The sequence below is a fragment of the Cynocephalus volans genome, chromosome 1, assembly GCF_027409185.1.
Source record: "Cynocephalus volans isolate mCynVol1 chromosome 1, mCynVol1.pri, whole genome shotgun sequence".
In the NCBI taxonomy this organism is placed as follows: Eukaryota; Metazoa; Chordata; class Mammalia; order Dermoptera; family Cynocephalidae; genus Cynocephalus; species Cynocephalus volans.
Window position 1 is genome coordinate 133,942,819 of NC_084460.1, and position 17,338 is coordinate 133,960,156.

Sequence of the window (17,338 nt, forward strand, 5' to 3'; positions counted from 1 at the left end):
CACTGAATATAGTAGCTAATGTGAGTCAATATTAATCATAGTGCTATTTAGATCATTTACGCTAATAATTTTCAGTTGGAACTGGCATATGATGAAAACAGAGAAAGTAGGAATTAGTAGGTCAAAGCCCCAAAGATCACTGGAGAGAGCAAGGAAAAGGCATGAGTGTTGCTCTAGAAAGGAAAAGGCAAGTGCATGAGTGTTGTTCTAGAAAGGAGGACCTGTGACTTTCCTGAAAATATCTAGCAAATTTGACAATTTGTGTAAGGAAATGATCTAAAATGGAGTTTTCATAGAAACCAGAGAGGAGATAAAAGACAATCGTAACATATAGAAAGATACACAGAGTATAAAATTTTAAAAATTAATCAGATGATTGGAGCCTGTAAATTATTAGTTAATTAATTAATTTAATAGACTTGTGCATTTATAACCTGCAAGATTCCAGAGGTTTGTAGAAATTTTCTTAATTCATCTTCACGTAACCTCCTCTATCTAATCACAGCTATATTCCATGTCTCTCTATATAGTAAATTGTATCAGCTTATAGGCTAATTTCTATAGTGTTAATGTACTTATGCTCAATGACTTGAGTAGTATTTTACCAAGAATTGGCTCTAATCCTGTTTAACTAAGAATTATGAATGCAGATGAAATATGACTATAAAAGAAAAACAGTACTAGTTTCCCTAAAAACTCCTTGAATGCCTGGGACAGTGTAATTAAAGCTGAGGAGCTAAAATATTGCTGTCCAATCAGGTACAGGTATAACAAAATAATTGTAAAAGACTAGGGAAAAATTAAAAAGATTTGAAATCGATATGTCAAAGAGTTGTCTTCAGTCCCATATGGGTTCACTGCAGCACTGTTCACAATGGAATCAACCTAAGTGTCCAACAATAGACGAATGGATAAAGAAAATGTGTGTGTGTGTGTGTGTGTGTGTGTGTGTGTGTGTGTATACATACATACACAATGGAATACTATTCAGTCCTAAAAAAGAAAGAAAGAAAGAAATCTTGTCATTTGCAACAACATGGATAAAACTGAAGAACATTATGCTAAGTGAAATAAGGCAGGCACAGAAAGACAAATATCACATGTTCTCACTTATATGTGGAATCTACAACAATTGAACTCACAGTTGCAGAAAGTAGAATGGTGATTACCAGAGGCTGGGGACTGAGGTGTATTAATAGGGAGGTTATGGTCAAATGGTACGAAACCTCAGCTGGGAGGTATAAGATTTTTTTGGACATCTATTGTATACTGTGGTTAATATAGTTAATGATATTGTATTGTACATTTCAAAATCTTTAAAAATTTTTTTATTTTTTAATTTATCAATATACAATGTAGTTTCATGTCCCTTTACCAATTCCTCCTTTCACCTCTCCCTCTCCCCTCTTCACCCCATCAACATCATATCTGTTTGCTTATCAAAATCTCTGAGAGAATAAATTTCAAATGTTCTCACTACAAAAAGTGATAAGTATTTGAGGTGATGGATATGTTAACTAGTTAAACTTAATTATTCCACATTGTAGTCATAAATCATAACACTACTCTGTACCCCATAAATATATACAGTTATAATTTGTAAATTTATAATAAAAATAAATTAATTTGAAAAGCTAGATGGATTCTGCACTCAGATTGAAAAATAAAAAAGGCAAAATTCCAATGAGCAGATATAAACTCCAATAAATGGATCCCAGATCAAAATATTGTAATTTCATATGCTGAGATAATATATGTATATTACATAAATAAACCATTAAAACTTGTTCTCCTCTTAAGTGATTTTTCCTTAATGACCAGTCCCATAGTTTTAGATAAGAGATTTTTAACTCTATTATTCTTATCTAACTGATTCAAAAAAATGAGATTTAAAGGAGATGAGTAATTTGGCTCACTGATAACAACCAAAATACATTTCTAATTAATAATTTTAGAACCTCGTTTTAATTCCAAGAAGGACTTTGTAAGGCAATTTCTGCAAGTCATAAGTTAATGGTTAATGTGGGGGACATGGGGATGCATTTCACTACCCTTTCAGGAGAACCTGCTGTGGGAGACAACCTTGCCTGCCATACCTTTGAATGCACTTCAGTATTAACACCAAGGCTACTTTTGCTGTCCGCTGTTTCCAGTCAATGACTAGTATTAGAGCTGAAACAATATCATTCCCCTGGGACTTGTCTAATGAGCAACGTTTGTCTCTAATGGGAAACCTGTGGACCTCCCCATAGGCATGGTCTGTGGAACTATGCTGAAGTCTGAGGCTCTTTCTATACGTCCTTCCTTCCCTCCTTTTTTAACAGGGCTCACACTTGCATCACAGTCAGAATGCCCTGCACGTCCACTCTTGCTCTTTCTCACTTTATCCTTCACAGGCATTTCCCCCGATAAATCACTTGCACATCTAAATCCAGTTTTTCTGTCTGTATCTAGGAGGACCAGGCTTGACATGGTAGTACTGGGAGAGGTCTAAAAACATAGGTGTTAAGATGAGGTGTTGACATTTCTCACTCATTGTCCTGCTGGCAAGGAAGACTCTATCTTGAGTGCAAAATGGGGCAAAGTTAATTCCTAACACAAGAGGATGGTCCAATGGCTAAGGATTTCACCAGTGGGAAAAAGTGTCCAGTAATGAACACTCTTGCCAGAGCAATGATTCAGGCATTTGCAAGATATGCAGGAAGATATGTCTACAATGATAGGGGAATTGACTATTTACTAAGTTTTACTAATGCCAGGCAGAAGAATAAGGAAATACTGAGGGCTATTAACAAGAATAAAAGGGTAAATGTGAGAGCAGAGGGCTTCTTTGGTTTAAAAAATGGCCCTTATTTTCTGTAGTGAAGGAACAGGTCACAGCTGAGGAAAAACTTGGGATGTAACAGTTGGGATCCCAGAGCTTCAGAGATCACAGTAAATTGCCAAGGCAGGATTGTTGTGCCAAGGCAGGTGTCTTAGGTTGTTTTGTGCTAATATAATAGAATACCTGAGACTGGGCAGTTCATAAAGAACAGAAGTTTATTTCTCACAATTCTGGTGTCTGGAAAGAGCAGCATCAAAACACGGACAGGTTCAGTGTCTGGTAAGGGCCCGGACTCCACTTCTAAGATGTCACTTGACTGTTGCATCCTCCAGAGGGTGGGGATGGGTGGAGAATGCTGTTCTTCACATGGAAGAAGAGCAAAAGGGGAAAGAGATTGCAAGAGAGAGAAAAGGGGGCTAAACTCACCCTCTTATAATCAATCCAATCCCTCAATAAGGCAATAATCCATGCATGAGGACAGAGCCCTCGTGGCTTAATCACCTCTTAAAGGTCCCACCTCTTAACACTGTTACAATGGCAATTAAATGTCATGTATTCAAACCATAACAGCAGGTATGAGGGCATCTGAGCATATTATGTCTTTATAGACCACCTCTCAATCCCAGATCTTGCAGAGGTGACCCACCACTTGGTAGGGCCAGCTAGAATGTGAGAAGACATGAGAGGCCTCTCCCTCTTTTCCAAGACAACAGATTTCTGCTATAGGAATCATCCCATTTATTTTTTCTGGTAGACAGACAAATACCTATGATTAACTTAAAACATAATTAAAAACATATAGGGCCTAATAATGGAGAAAAGATCATATCCTGAAGAAGCTGCAAGAATTATCTGGCATTTCCCTACAGGAGCTATGGTGACACCTCAAGATTTGATTATTATTAGGGGCCTGCAACATAAGACTGGACAAATAAAGACTTATTGATTTGGGGGACAGTATTTTGGGGACATAAGATTTAATGACCTGACAGGAACCCCAGGGAATTAAGTGACACATTGCTAGGGTGACTCTTAAAGGTCTGGAAAAAACATGGCTCATTCTGAGAAAAGTGAAAAAACCTGAGTTTCCCTGGCAGACTGAGAGGAATAAAAAGATTGAGGAAAGTAGACTTACCAGTTTGAATATATCATGTGAGGCCAGAACACCCACCAGAGGATTAAGTTTCATGGGAATGCCCAGAAAACACACCATTCACTAAAGCCATCAGGACTGTGCTGGTGAGAGGGCACCAGCATCACTAAGTTGTTCTTTCAAGGCTCTCCTCTTCAGGCCAGGTCCGACAGTAAGATAGGTGCTTACAGAGATGTCTTGTTCATTGCCTTGGAGATCTGGTCCCAAAGTAATAAAAGCCAGCGGGTCTCTATTGACAGAAGCAGGGCCCACATTATCACAGCAAATGCAAAAGTCAGAGAGATGGGCAAGAGAGGTTCACCTGCCAGTTGTGGAGATGGTTAATGGAACAAGGTGTTCCTAGTGCATGACATTGGGCAGCCAGTGAGAGTGCTGTTTAACACCTACAATCAGGAGACGGCAAGGATGGAGAAACAGGAGGCTGAGAACAATCACCTGAATAAGAATTTGTGATTCTTTGTCCGGAGTCAATATTCAGATCTGGGAACTACTCTCTCATGTTTCTTCTTATAAGGACACTAATCCTATCATGAGGGCTTGACCTTCATGACTTAATTACCTCCCAAAGTCATCACCCCCAAATCCCATCACATTGGCTTCAACAAATGAATTTTAGGGGGACACAAACATTCAGTCTATAGCAGGTACTAAGTGATTGCGTCTCTGGAATGTCCACCAGAAAGCCCATTTTGAGCTGGGCTCGCTGTGTCATAGAAACAGACAGATGCACCAGCAGTACCCCATACAATGAAAATGGTATATTTGCTATTATGCTCAAGGAGGACTAGAGTGCACAAGGAAGCTGCAAGGCTAGGTAGTGCAGACTCTCAGATCACCTGACACCCCTATGTGTCCCCCATAGCAATATAGGGAGAGAGTCCTAAATAACCAGCTGAAGGAGGAGGAAAAAGCCCCTGCTTGGTTTAAGGATGTCTTGGGTCATTGTTTGGGTACAAGCTAAAAATGGATGGAGATTGCATTGCAGTAATATTTGGGGAAGGCCTTGAAAAAGAGTAGTAAGGGACAGATTTTCCCAGTGAGTGAAGCTGCAAATGTTTCACCTGGCCCTCTTCACTTTGAAATAAAAGTGGCTGGAGGTGAGAATATAGATTCCTGAACAAGGGTCAGTGGCCTAGTTAACTAGCCAGTGGCCTAAAAGGGGAAGGAATGGAAGATTAAAGATAAGGAAGTGTGGGATAGAGGAACATAATTGGACATGTGGGAGTGGGTGTGAAAGGTGTGAAATTTTTGGTATTCCGTGTAACACCCAGCAAAGGGCTTTGCCATGGAAGAGGCATTGACAAACTGAGTGGACTAATTGATGTTAGTCGGTCCTTGTCAATGGCCTTCTTCTTTCTGTTTCCGTCTAAAGGAGGGAGGATTTTTCTGGTGGACCAGTTTGGAAGATCAGTCTACCTGAAGAAAACATACGTAACTCTTTTACTCAAGACCAGGCAGTAGTTTCGTAGAATCAAGCTATTTTGTAGGGTGAGATGTTGGGGACAGGGATGTTCCAAGCTGCCAGTGACCTTGACTGGAGTACACTTTTAGCAGGCCCATCTGGCTGAGCCCAAAGACACGTTTTAACAACTCTGTCAGTAATAAACTGATAGTTGATCTTCATCTGCCAAACTCCTATGCCCGTTTCATCTTTAATTATTAGTGTGAGATGTATTCTTTAGCCCCTCAAATCCAAATAATACAAAATGGAAAGTGAAGATTTTTGAAGAGTCCTCTATATACTTTTCATAAAGTTTATTTTATATCAAAAGAATGAATTATGAGGAAAATTAGCCAATATGTTAACTTTGTTTCTCTCGTTATTGTCTTGTAGATGGTTGAGTGTATCTTTCCTTTCCCCTTTATATTTAAAATTTTATTTTTAATAAGGTGGAGATTTAAATTATTCAGATGTCATACTCTATGTCTTCATTTATTAAGTTCTAAATTCCAGAACATTGGACTCTAACAATCTCCTTAGAATAAGGAAAGTCCGGAGTATGTGCTTTGCTGGCAGTAGAGACAGAGAGAAGCTCCTTCATTCCCCAGCACAGATGGAGTCTCTTGTTTGATGTTAAATAGGACCCGAGGTGAGGGGAAAGCTGCTTTCCCAGCTACCATGATCCTTTATTTGATGCTCATACATGTACTGCCTTTAAGGACCTCTTGTATTTTTTTTTATTTGTTTATGTTTGATTTCTATAGCTAAACTGCAAGGCTCTTGAAGGAAGTAAACACATATTTACCAGTATTACAAATGGATGGCATTTTAGAAAGCATCTCATTGCATAGTTTTAAAGCTTTTTTTTTTCCCTCAAATTCAGTGAAATACATTTTTCACCAGGAAGTCCATGTTTAAAACAAATTGAAGAGAAGCTCTTCTGTTTAAAGAGTGGGTATATCACAATAGACATTGTATTCCCTGAAGCAACCCCGTGAAACTCACAGAATTCTGTGGAGAGGGCTGGCAGTTGAGCTCAGTTGGTTAGAGTGTGATGCTGGTAACACCAAGGTCTAGGGTTCCATCTCTGTACTGGCCAGCCACACAGACACACACAGACATACACACACACACACACACACACACACACACACACACACACACCAATTCTGTGGAGTACAGTCTAATGACCATTGATAGAACATTCCCTCCTCACTTTAAAGGTAAAGAAATTTACCACAGAATTAGGCAATAAGCAAATTTGTTGAACAGACTAAATGCAACTATTGTTTAATTTAGTACTCCTGAGTCTTTAAAAGTACATCTCACCTTTGAAAATGGCATAAAAACATAAACTTTAGAGCCTAATAGCCAGGGTCCAAGTTTAATTTCTTCAAGCCTGAGTTCTATCATTTGCAAAATAAGGGTTCGTCCTTATAACGTTTGTTCTGAGAAATGTCAGAAGAATTCAGTCAGAAGGCCCCATTGCAGGGCCTGGTCATATTAAAAACTTGAAAGCTTTTTAGCTTCTTTCTCTCAGTTAGTTTTAATTTTGTCTCACATAGGGCATGATGTCATTGTAAACCTGGCTCGGAGCACTGGAAATTCTAAGTGGCTCCATGCAGATGAAGGTCCCTTGACCATCTCAATCTTAATTTCCCTGTTAGTCTGTTTCTTTACTAGTAGAATAGCAATGGCGTGACATCAAGCTCATTATGGTAGATGATATATTAATAAAAAGTTGGCTTATTAGCCATTTGTCCAAATGAAAAAAATATTGATTTTGCCTGTTTCAGAGATAGTCTTATAATGGGAAATATAGGAAGAATGGGAGTATGACCTAGAAGAGAGAAAGGGAAGCACATCTATACATAACCTTTGAATGAACAGTGCTTGTGAACATTTATTTCATTTTAAAGTATTTATTAAGAGTCTTTCTTTTATTTACAAACGAAGGGAACAAGAAAAAACTAAGACAAATCTGATCCACTCTGAAGTTTTTAGAAATGTTTTTGAAGGCCATTAACACTCCTCCTTGCACATCCTGTAGATGATTCACAGACATCAAGATTATTTTATTTACATTAAACATGGTCTGCATTAATAAAAGGAGAAAATTTATCAATGTCAACATAAGTCAATGCAAGGAATTGATTTAGCTTTGTTACTTCTAAGTGTTTTTCAACACTTAGAAATACCTAGAACAAAAATAATGAACACAGAGTCCATTATTTATTAACCTTGGAAATACTTAATAGTTTGCTGCTATAGTGTGAACATACCTCCTATTTAAAAAAAAAAAAAGTTGCTATTTCAATACTGCTATTTTGTGTAAAAGACAAAAAAATTAGAAGCAAATATTTTCTTTCAAGAATGTGAAATATATTTTAATATCATATTATGAGGTTTCTTATTTTTAATGTTAAAATGTTCAGTTTTTCATATTATCTCTTCATATCTCTTTTTCTTACTATCTTCTTGCTAGGGGATGCCAGAACAAAATACCGCAGACTGGGTGACTTAATCCACAGAAATTTATTTTCTCACAGTTCTGCAAGCTAGAAGTCCAATGTCAAGGTTTTGGCAGGTTGGGTTTCTACTCAGGCTTTTCTCTTTTCTGCAACCTATGTGACCTCATTTAACCTTAATTACCACTTTAGAGGTCCTATCACCAAATACAGTTACATTCTGAGGTTCTGGGGGTTGGGACTTCAACATACAATTCAGCTCATAACACTTTTCAACTCTCAGACTTAAAAAGTGGCTAATTTACTAGTGTGAGTTTCATGACTGCTACTGAATTTAAGCAGTTTAGTCTCACATCTCAAAGACTGGGTTGTGCAACCAAGTGGGTGGACTTCTATCTATGCCCGAGGAATGTTTCTACCTACACTCTGTAATTGCATCAAGAGACATGGACAATTTGCTCCTAGTTTGAAGATGGACGTTTATCAATGTGCCCATGTTCCCTTTCTATGTGGTCCTGCATAGCACCATTTCCTGCCAAAGATCCATGGATAAGAATTTCCAAATTGTCTGACTTCTCCAGAGACAACTTGATAGTTCTGTGTTGGAAGATGGTGTATAAAATATATGTGTGTGTATGTATGTGCATGTACATGGGCACACGTGTGTAGTGGGGGAAGATAAACAAGCACATGAGTACTTCATGCAAAGAAGCAGCAAAGTGGAGGTCTTGTGAGCCTTAGGCCCAACTTCTAATGTCATAATTATTCTGTGCATAGGGCCTGCAAGAGAGATTAAGCTGAATGTGTACACCCAAATTGGACTTAGGGAAAGCATCATCTCTATAGTTCCTATAGATTTTATGCTATCTAGTCATATAACCCCTCAGGTGCATGTGACTAGCTAATTATGCCGATCCCTGAGGGGTACATGAGCAGTGGCCATTTTCTGGAGCAGTGATCTCTCATCACTACTAGTTTTTCATTAATCAGTTTTGCCAACAAGGTACAGGTACTTGGTCTGAAACATAGCTCTTGGCCAGTTTTTCACTTATGTTGGCAGAGAAAACCTAGCCAATTCAAATGATTGAAATGAAAATAGTTAAATAATGTCTTTGTAAATGGTGGAATCCAAGCTGGATCGTGATACTTTTTATGCTCAATTTTGTTGGCTTACAAATCATTCTCATGACTGCTCTTTACCACCTCTCTCCATTACCACCACTGTCCCCATCTTCACCGTCACTACCATAACTACCATTACTGTCTCTTACTGACTATTCTTAGTCCATTTTGTGTGGCTATAACAGAACACTTGAGACTGGGTAATTTATAAATAACAGAAATCTATTTCTCATAGCTCTGGAGGCTGGGAAGTCCAAGATTGAGTTGCCAGCATCTTGCAAGGGCCTTCAAGTGCATCATCCCATGGCAGAAGAGTGGAAGAGCAAGGAGAGGTCAAGAGAGACAGAAGAGGGATGAACTTGTCCTTTTATAAGAAACCCACTCCCACAAGAACAGCATTAATCTATTTATGAGGCAGGGCCCTCATGGCCTAATCACCTCTCATTAATCCCCACCACCTAGCACTGTTGCAGTGGGGATTAACACAAGCTTTTTGAGGGACACATTCAAACCATAGCAAAATCCGAATGCAGAATGTCTGAAGGAACTGTTTTTCTTTTGCCATTTTCCTTTGAGATGGTTGATCCAAATGATATACACATGACTTTTGGTTAAAAGGTTTAAAATGCACTGCTTTTTAATTAGTATAAATCTAACAAACAATAGCACATTTATGAAAAGATTGCAGAGAAGAAAGGCATTTAATATTATTGGCCACCGAATACTTTATATTTAAGCAGTAAGGCAACTCAATCTAAGACAGGAAACTGAAAAAAGATGCAGATTTAGGAAGAATGCTGTCTTACAGAGAATGGTAGATACTGTGTCTACAGAGAAGGTAACCAAGTACATGGTGAGGTTTGAGGGTTGTCATGTTCTAAAGTATTATGCCATATTGCTTAACATTTCTATCATTTGAATAATACCTCTGTGTTAAGATTTATGTGTGTATGCACACACAAACATACACACACAGTTCTCAGAGGAGTAGTTTTGGTGAAGGTGGGCAATGGGCTCTCCAAGGTAGGTTGCAGGTGCATCTGAGAGGAGATGAAGGGCTGTTTTCATCCGTTTTTGTGTTATTGTAACAGAATACCTGAAACTGCATAATTTATAAAGAAAAGAGGTTTATTTGGCTCACAATTCTGAGACAGCTGCATCTCGTGTGGACCTCAGGCTGCTTCTACTCATGGCAGAAAATGGCAGGCAACTGGAAGGTACAAGTAGATCACTTGGCAAGAGGGAGCAAGAGAGAGGAAGGGGGGAGGTGCCAGAGTCCTATATACAACCAGTTCTCACAGGAACTAATAAAGTGAGAACACATTCACTAGCCCCACCTCCCAGGGAGATTCATTAATCCACTCATGAGGGATCTGTCCCATGACCCAAACTGCTCCCAATATTGCCTAGTTGGGGATCAGATTTTCACATGAGTTTTGGGGGGAAATCACATTCAAACTGTATCAGGGGCCAATGGGCACCGGCCCTATATGTGAGATAAACAGGTGTCTCTTTCCCTGATCTTTCTTCTGTTGAAAAAACTGGTTTTATACCTATGTTTGTTATGTCTGTGATGGTTAATTTTATGTCTCAACTTGGCTAGGCCATGGTGCCCAGTTATTTGGTCATGCATTATTCTGGATGTTTTTTATAAAGTTTTTTTTTTTTCCTTTGGATGAGTTTAACATTTAAATTAGTAGACATTGAGTAAAGCAAATTGCCCTATATAATGTAGGTGGACCCCATCTAATTAGTTGAAGGTCTTAATGGAGCAAAAACTATTGCCTTTGGACTCAAACTGCATCTTTTCCCTGGGTCTCCAGACTACTGACTCCATGAGATTTTGTTTGTTTGTTTGGTGGCTGACTGGTACAGCAATACGAACCCTTGACCTTAGTGTTATAGCACTGTGCTCTAACGAACTGCATGAGATTTTGGATTCACCAAGGCTCTGTAATTGCGTGAATCAATTCCTTAAAATCAATCTGCATACACACACATACACAAACCGCACATATCCTGGGATTCTATTTCTGTGGAGGACACTGACTAATACAGATTTTGATGCTAGGAATGGTTCTATCAGCAACAGAAGTTCTTTGTGAGTGCGGGTTTTTGTTTTTTGTTTTAATTAGAAGTATTTGTAAGTGTGAGAAAGGTTTAAACTCTGCTAAATGTAGAGGAAAACCAAAAGGGTGAGGGTTTTGTAATTTCCTTCTTTCTTTCCTTTTAAGAACAATGCAATGATGCCGCAGTTGGAATGTTGTAATTTAGAAGTGAAGAACTGGCAGATCCAGGAAATAAAGGCACAAGAAATGCATGAAATTCACAACACATAGCAATTGCAATGCATGGATGAACCTTTAAAAACCTGGTTAGAATAAAGTTTCTAAAATGCTGCTTTGAAAGCTTAGCTTACTGTCTCCATCATATTTATGAATGGAGTCACAATGACATATTTGCCAAAATTTTATTAGTTCTATGTGTCTATTTTTTAAAAAAGAAGCATATACTTTACTTTTAAACTTTAAACACCTAGCTTTAAAAAAGACACATTTTCTTTGAGTTCTCAGGACCTCATACAACTTATTTATCAATTCGTATACCTGAGAATATTATGACACAGTGTGTAATTGTTTTCTGTAATGATAATAGATAACCACCAGGGATCCAACCATAAAAACATAATAATGATGACATTTCTCAACATTAATAAAATGAAATTCTCCTATCTTAGACTTTTGATGGTCTTATGAACCAAGGAATGCTTTTTTCACAGAGAAAGCAATAAAGTACAAATTCACCTAGTGACCAATTGTGAATTTCTCAATGGGCAGTCAACTTTATTCTTGTCTCCTGATGCTCAAGCAAGAATCTGTTCTATGTACTGAAAGATACTAAGAAACTTTTATTAATATGATTAATCTTTACAAAAAATATGTCTTACGCCATATTACATATGGAGAACTTAGCGGGTAGGCCAATTCATATTTCCAAAAACTGGTGTCAGACACTACCAAAATGTAATATTGCCTTAGGGCAGGTACATCCTTGAATCAAATTAAATCTAGTACAGAATTAAGAAAAACCTCACCATAGCGGACTCATGTCCAACTTAAGTGATATTTCAACAATGATCATCTCTTTACTAAGCATTTTAATACTTAGATGTTGAGTCCCACTTGGGTGTTGTATTAATTTGCACCTTGGTGACAGGTTCAGTTACATGACCTGCTAATTCTCCTGTTCCACTTCTACTGTTTTGTAACTTGATTGTGGCTTCCTTCCTTGATGTGATGCTACACCCAGTGCTTATATCTACTTAGTCCTATCCCAAACATCTTTTCTAGGGTTTCCCAAAGTCCTTTTATCTGCACTAAGCCACCTTTAAGAAGGCAAATGGCATATGAGTTAACACACTTGGAGAAACCTCTCTATTTATTATATATAATTTATGGCATTGTTTCCTTTTCTGTCTACTCCTTTAAGCTTCTAGATATTCTCCCTGTTTTAGCCTGGATGTTAAATTAGATAACCTTAAAGAGAAGCCATACTATTTCTTTTTACTAGATAATAAGAAAATGCTCTTGCAAGCCCAATTTTATTTTTATGAGGTAAAAGAAGAACAGAAGGACAGTGAACAATTGGCTAGGGAAAATAGGTTTTATTTATATTTATTTGTCACATTAATTATACATAGTATATTATATTTATATATATTGATACCTGCACACACATATATGTGAATTAAACTGTTTTTAAGCCTATGTTTGCAATCATTAATTATGAGTCAACTTGTGTATATACACAAGTGCGTATGTATATATGCACACACTCACACGCACACATACACACACACACATAATGTGATATATGAAATATTTTCCAATACTTCATGAAGATATTCAAATCTGACCAATGAGGTTAGCTTCAAGTTTGGGATGGTTCAGCAAATATCTCTGAAGAGGAATAATCAACAGATTACAAAGTCATAATTAATTTTAAAGTTTCTCATGAAGGTAGGTTATGAGAAAAGAAGACAAAAAATTGTAGATGACTGATCATTTGTTACATAATATTTACAATAGCTGAATGATACAGAAACCTTTTCAAGCCAGAAACAAGAAAATCAAAATTGGAGAAAACTACAGTTTTCACACACATGAAAAGTTGCTTATTCAGAGTCTTCCTGTTTCCACTTCCTTATTCATCTAGGCTCATCATTCCACAGAGAACTGCTAACTCAGTGGGTACTGTCTCCACTTTTAGTCTTAATGAAGTGGCAATTTATTGGTGAGTGAGAGTTGACTGGGATATTAAAAAAGAAAGTTGTAGTAAAGAATTGATAAACTTGCTTATTCTCTTGAAGACTTTGGGTTCTTTTTAAAAAAATGTTAACATGAAATGTAGCCTGCGAGGGCACTAAAAAAGCTGTGCTCCACTATCTACGAGGCATTGTGTGACCACTGTATTTCTCCGTCATATATACATACATACACACACACACACGCATATGTGTGTGTGTATGTGTGTGTGTGTGTGTGTGTGAGTATATATATCTATATCTATCTATCTATCTATCTGTCTATCTATCTATCTATCTATATCTATATCTATCTATCTATCTATCTATCTATCTATCTATCTATCTATCTATCTATCTATCTGTGTGTGTATATATATATATATATATATATATATAGAGAGAGAGAGAGAGAGAGAGAGAGGTGTTTTGTTTTTGGGTTTTTTGGCCAGCTAGTATGGAATCTGAACCCTTGACCTTAAAGTTATAACACTACACTTTAATCAACTAAGCTAATAAGCCAGTCCCTATTTTATAAATATTTATGATATGCCACCTCTGATCTCTCCTTCCAGATAGCTCAGAACATTTGTTCTCTTAATAATCCTGTGGATTATCGCATTATTAAGGGATTAGAAAGTGGCACAGCAAGGCAAAGTGAGTAGTGCAAGGCTACACAATCTTCAAAAGGGCTAAAACTATAATCTATTCTGCTGCCTTCATTCTGTTTTTCTTTCAATAAATAATGATGTATCCTTCAATGAATGTATGAACTAAAATATGTGTTCACAAAATATTATACACATTCCAGAACTATAAGACTTAGTAATAAAAGATTTTTTTAAAAAAATCTGCACGTGCATATGAAAAGTATAACCCTAGTCAAGGTAATAGGAGAACAATGCAGTACGTAGAGGAAAAAGCAGTGATGTGAATAACCCCTTGACTTACTATAAACCAAGGCTTGTCTACACAGAATCAAACTTGAAGTGAGGGTCTGGGCCACACTGGGGCTTCCCTGACTTTCTTGTAGCATTTGGCATCAGGTACGGAAAGTTCCTGACAAATTTGGGGAATAGTCTCCATGAGATTTAAGGATGGTCTCAGAAAGATCAGGGAGGAACCGAGAACACTTCGTTTTCTAACTTTCATCCAAATCTGCAGAGCTCAGAGTCCTTCCTGATTTTAGGGACCAGCAGAAATTCTAGGATCGGGACAACCCAGGGCAATTGAATCAAGACTGCTGACATACTTAGTTCCCTATTGCTATTGTAACAAATTACCACAACTTTAGTGGTTTACTCAACACAGATTTTTTCTCTTACAATAATAAAGGTCAGAAGTTCTAAAATCAAGATTCCTTCCGGAGATTTTAAGGGAGAATCTATTGTCTTGCCTTTTTCAACTTCAAGAAGCTGTCTGCATCCCTTGGTTCTTGGCTTCCTCCTTAATCTTCAAAGCCAGAAACATGCAATTCAAATCTCTTTTTCTGACTCTGACCCTCCTGGTTATATTGGGCCCACCCAGATAATCCAGCATAATGTCTCCATCTCAGGACGCTCAACTCAATCATATCTGCTACGTTCCTTTTGCCATAGAAGGTGACATATTTATGGTTCTGGGCATGCAGATATCTTTAGGGGCATTATTCTGTTTACCACACATATTAAACTCAGTGGGTCCATCTGGACCCACTCTCCTCTCAGAAACAGTGTTTAGTAAGTTGTTGGAGCTTCAATTGGATGAAAGCAGATTCCCAGTTGACTCTGGGGATAATAGCAGCTGAGCCTTACAAAGAGACAGAGACTGCAAAAGCTCTAGGTGGCTAATGGATATAACACAGATGACTAAAGTTAAACACCCTGGGAAGCCACTTAGAAATTAGGAGTCAGTAGCTTTGACAATGTTCACATGTTCTTTTACCTTTAAGCCAATTCAACGCAAAAGCACATCAAACCTCTTATATTTAAGGCATACTTCTGCCTCAGGGCATATACTGGCTGTTCCTTCTGCCTGGGACATTATTTTCCCAGATATACACATGCTACCCACCCCCACCCCCCACCCCCTGTCTTCAAATTTTTGTTCCAATGTGTTTTTCTCAATGGAGTTTGCTCTGATCCTGTTAAAATTGCAAAATGTCCTTTTATTCACATCTGTTCTAGTTTGAATTTTTCCATAGCACTTATAACTTTCTTATAATTATATAATTTAATGATTTATTAAGTCTACAAGCATTACTTTCTCCTACCCCTTAATCTAGAAGTTAGGTTCTAAGAGAAGAGCTTATCTTTATTTATTTATTTTTCACTGAATTATCCTAAGTGTTGAGAACAGTGCCTGCATATAATAGGTGCTCAATAAAGATTTTTAGCAAATTGAATGACTAAAGGTAAACCTTAGGTACCTCAGCTCACTGTACCTGATGCTCAATTTTAATTTTGATTAACTGTTCCCATTTTAATCGTTTAGTAAACTTTAGCTTGACAATTGTTTTTGCTCTTCTTGTATTTTTGACCTGTTTTGGCACTCACAAGGAAACAGGCTCAGATTTATCTTCCCAGTTCTTCCAGCGCTGTCTATATGTAGGGGGAAGATTCACCCAAATTATGACCCAGGAACATAAGACTGGCACCAGTTTACTAGACAGATGTCTCAATTGGGCCCATAGAGCCTGAGATTGGGATTAGATAGATGTTTATTTAAAGTACTTTCATATTGGTTCCACCAAATTCTTGGAGTCCAAAAGGAAAGGACTTCCTATCCAAAATTAATAGAATCTGGCTTGTGAATCTTTTAAAAGATACAACTATTTTCCTCTTGACCATTTCATAAGTATCCCTGCTTTGTTTCCTTTCTTGGATTAGAAGTAAAAATGTTCTTCATAGCTCTGGAGTGATTCATTTCCTCTGAGGCATTTCTGCAGAATAGAATCTCATGGGTTTGCCAGCGTGGCTTTGAGGCAATGCTAGATTTATATGAAACAAAACCCTGTGTGAGAGAGAATGAATTTAGAGGTGGCATTGTTATTCCTGTTTTTGAAACATACTAGTAAGAAATATTGATGTTTGCCCAATTTGATGACCTGTTAACCTAGCCCAATAATTAGTCACATCTTTTGGATGAAACAATCTGTGCTATGCATATTATGTTTTGAAAATTTGACCAATATAAATGCATAATTCTTTTGACATCTACCATGTCATAAGACAGTTGTGGTGGTAGGAAGAGTCACTAAAATGTTAATAATCAACGGGATGAAAATATTCAATTTGGCATGTCATGTGGATCCTCAGAAAGTAAAATTCCTCATGCTGCCACAGCTATAAACCCTCCCTCTGCTGGCTTCACCACTTTGCACGCTGAGCTCACTTCTTGTATGTCATATACTGCTGGAGAAAATGGGATGACAAGGCTCACTCTGTGTCTGCAGAGGCACAGCAGGTGGGTTTTACTTGGATGAGCCAGAAACCATTTTCAGCCAAAGAGATGTCTTATTAGCAACCATGAAAGGATGAAAAAAATTCATCTAAAACAGTTTACAGGAAATATTTCACAAGCATGTCAGAAGTCATCTATATTCATTAGTCAATTCCTAGAAAATCATTTTGCAACTTAAAAATACTCGTGGAATAAGACTTAGCTATAGCTCTCTAGACAGTTCATGTCACCAAAGAGCCTAAAGTTTTCTTTTAAATGAAAACATACGTGGAGATATAATACTTATATCCTAAGCCTTTATTATCTGTTTATTGGATAAGTTAACCAATGCACAATGTCAAATTTGAGGCCAAGTCTTTGTCCTAAGACTTTCCATGTTTCACTCTTGCATGTCATGAAATTTGTGAAAGTTCCAATTTCCTAACACTAATGTTATAAATGGATTAAGCTGAAAGAAAAATAGAAAATTTCCATGACTGCAGGGAGTGACATAGGTGTTGACAGTAGATTGGAGCTCATCATATTTTCTCAAATGCAATCCTCTTCCCCACACCCTCATTTGTTTTACCAACTCCTTAAAATTTCC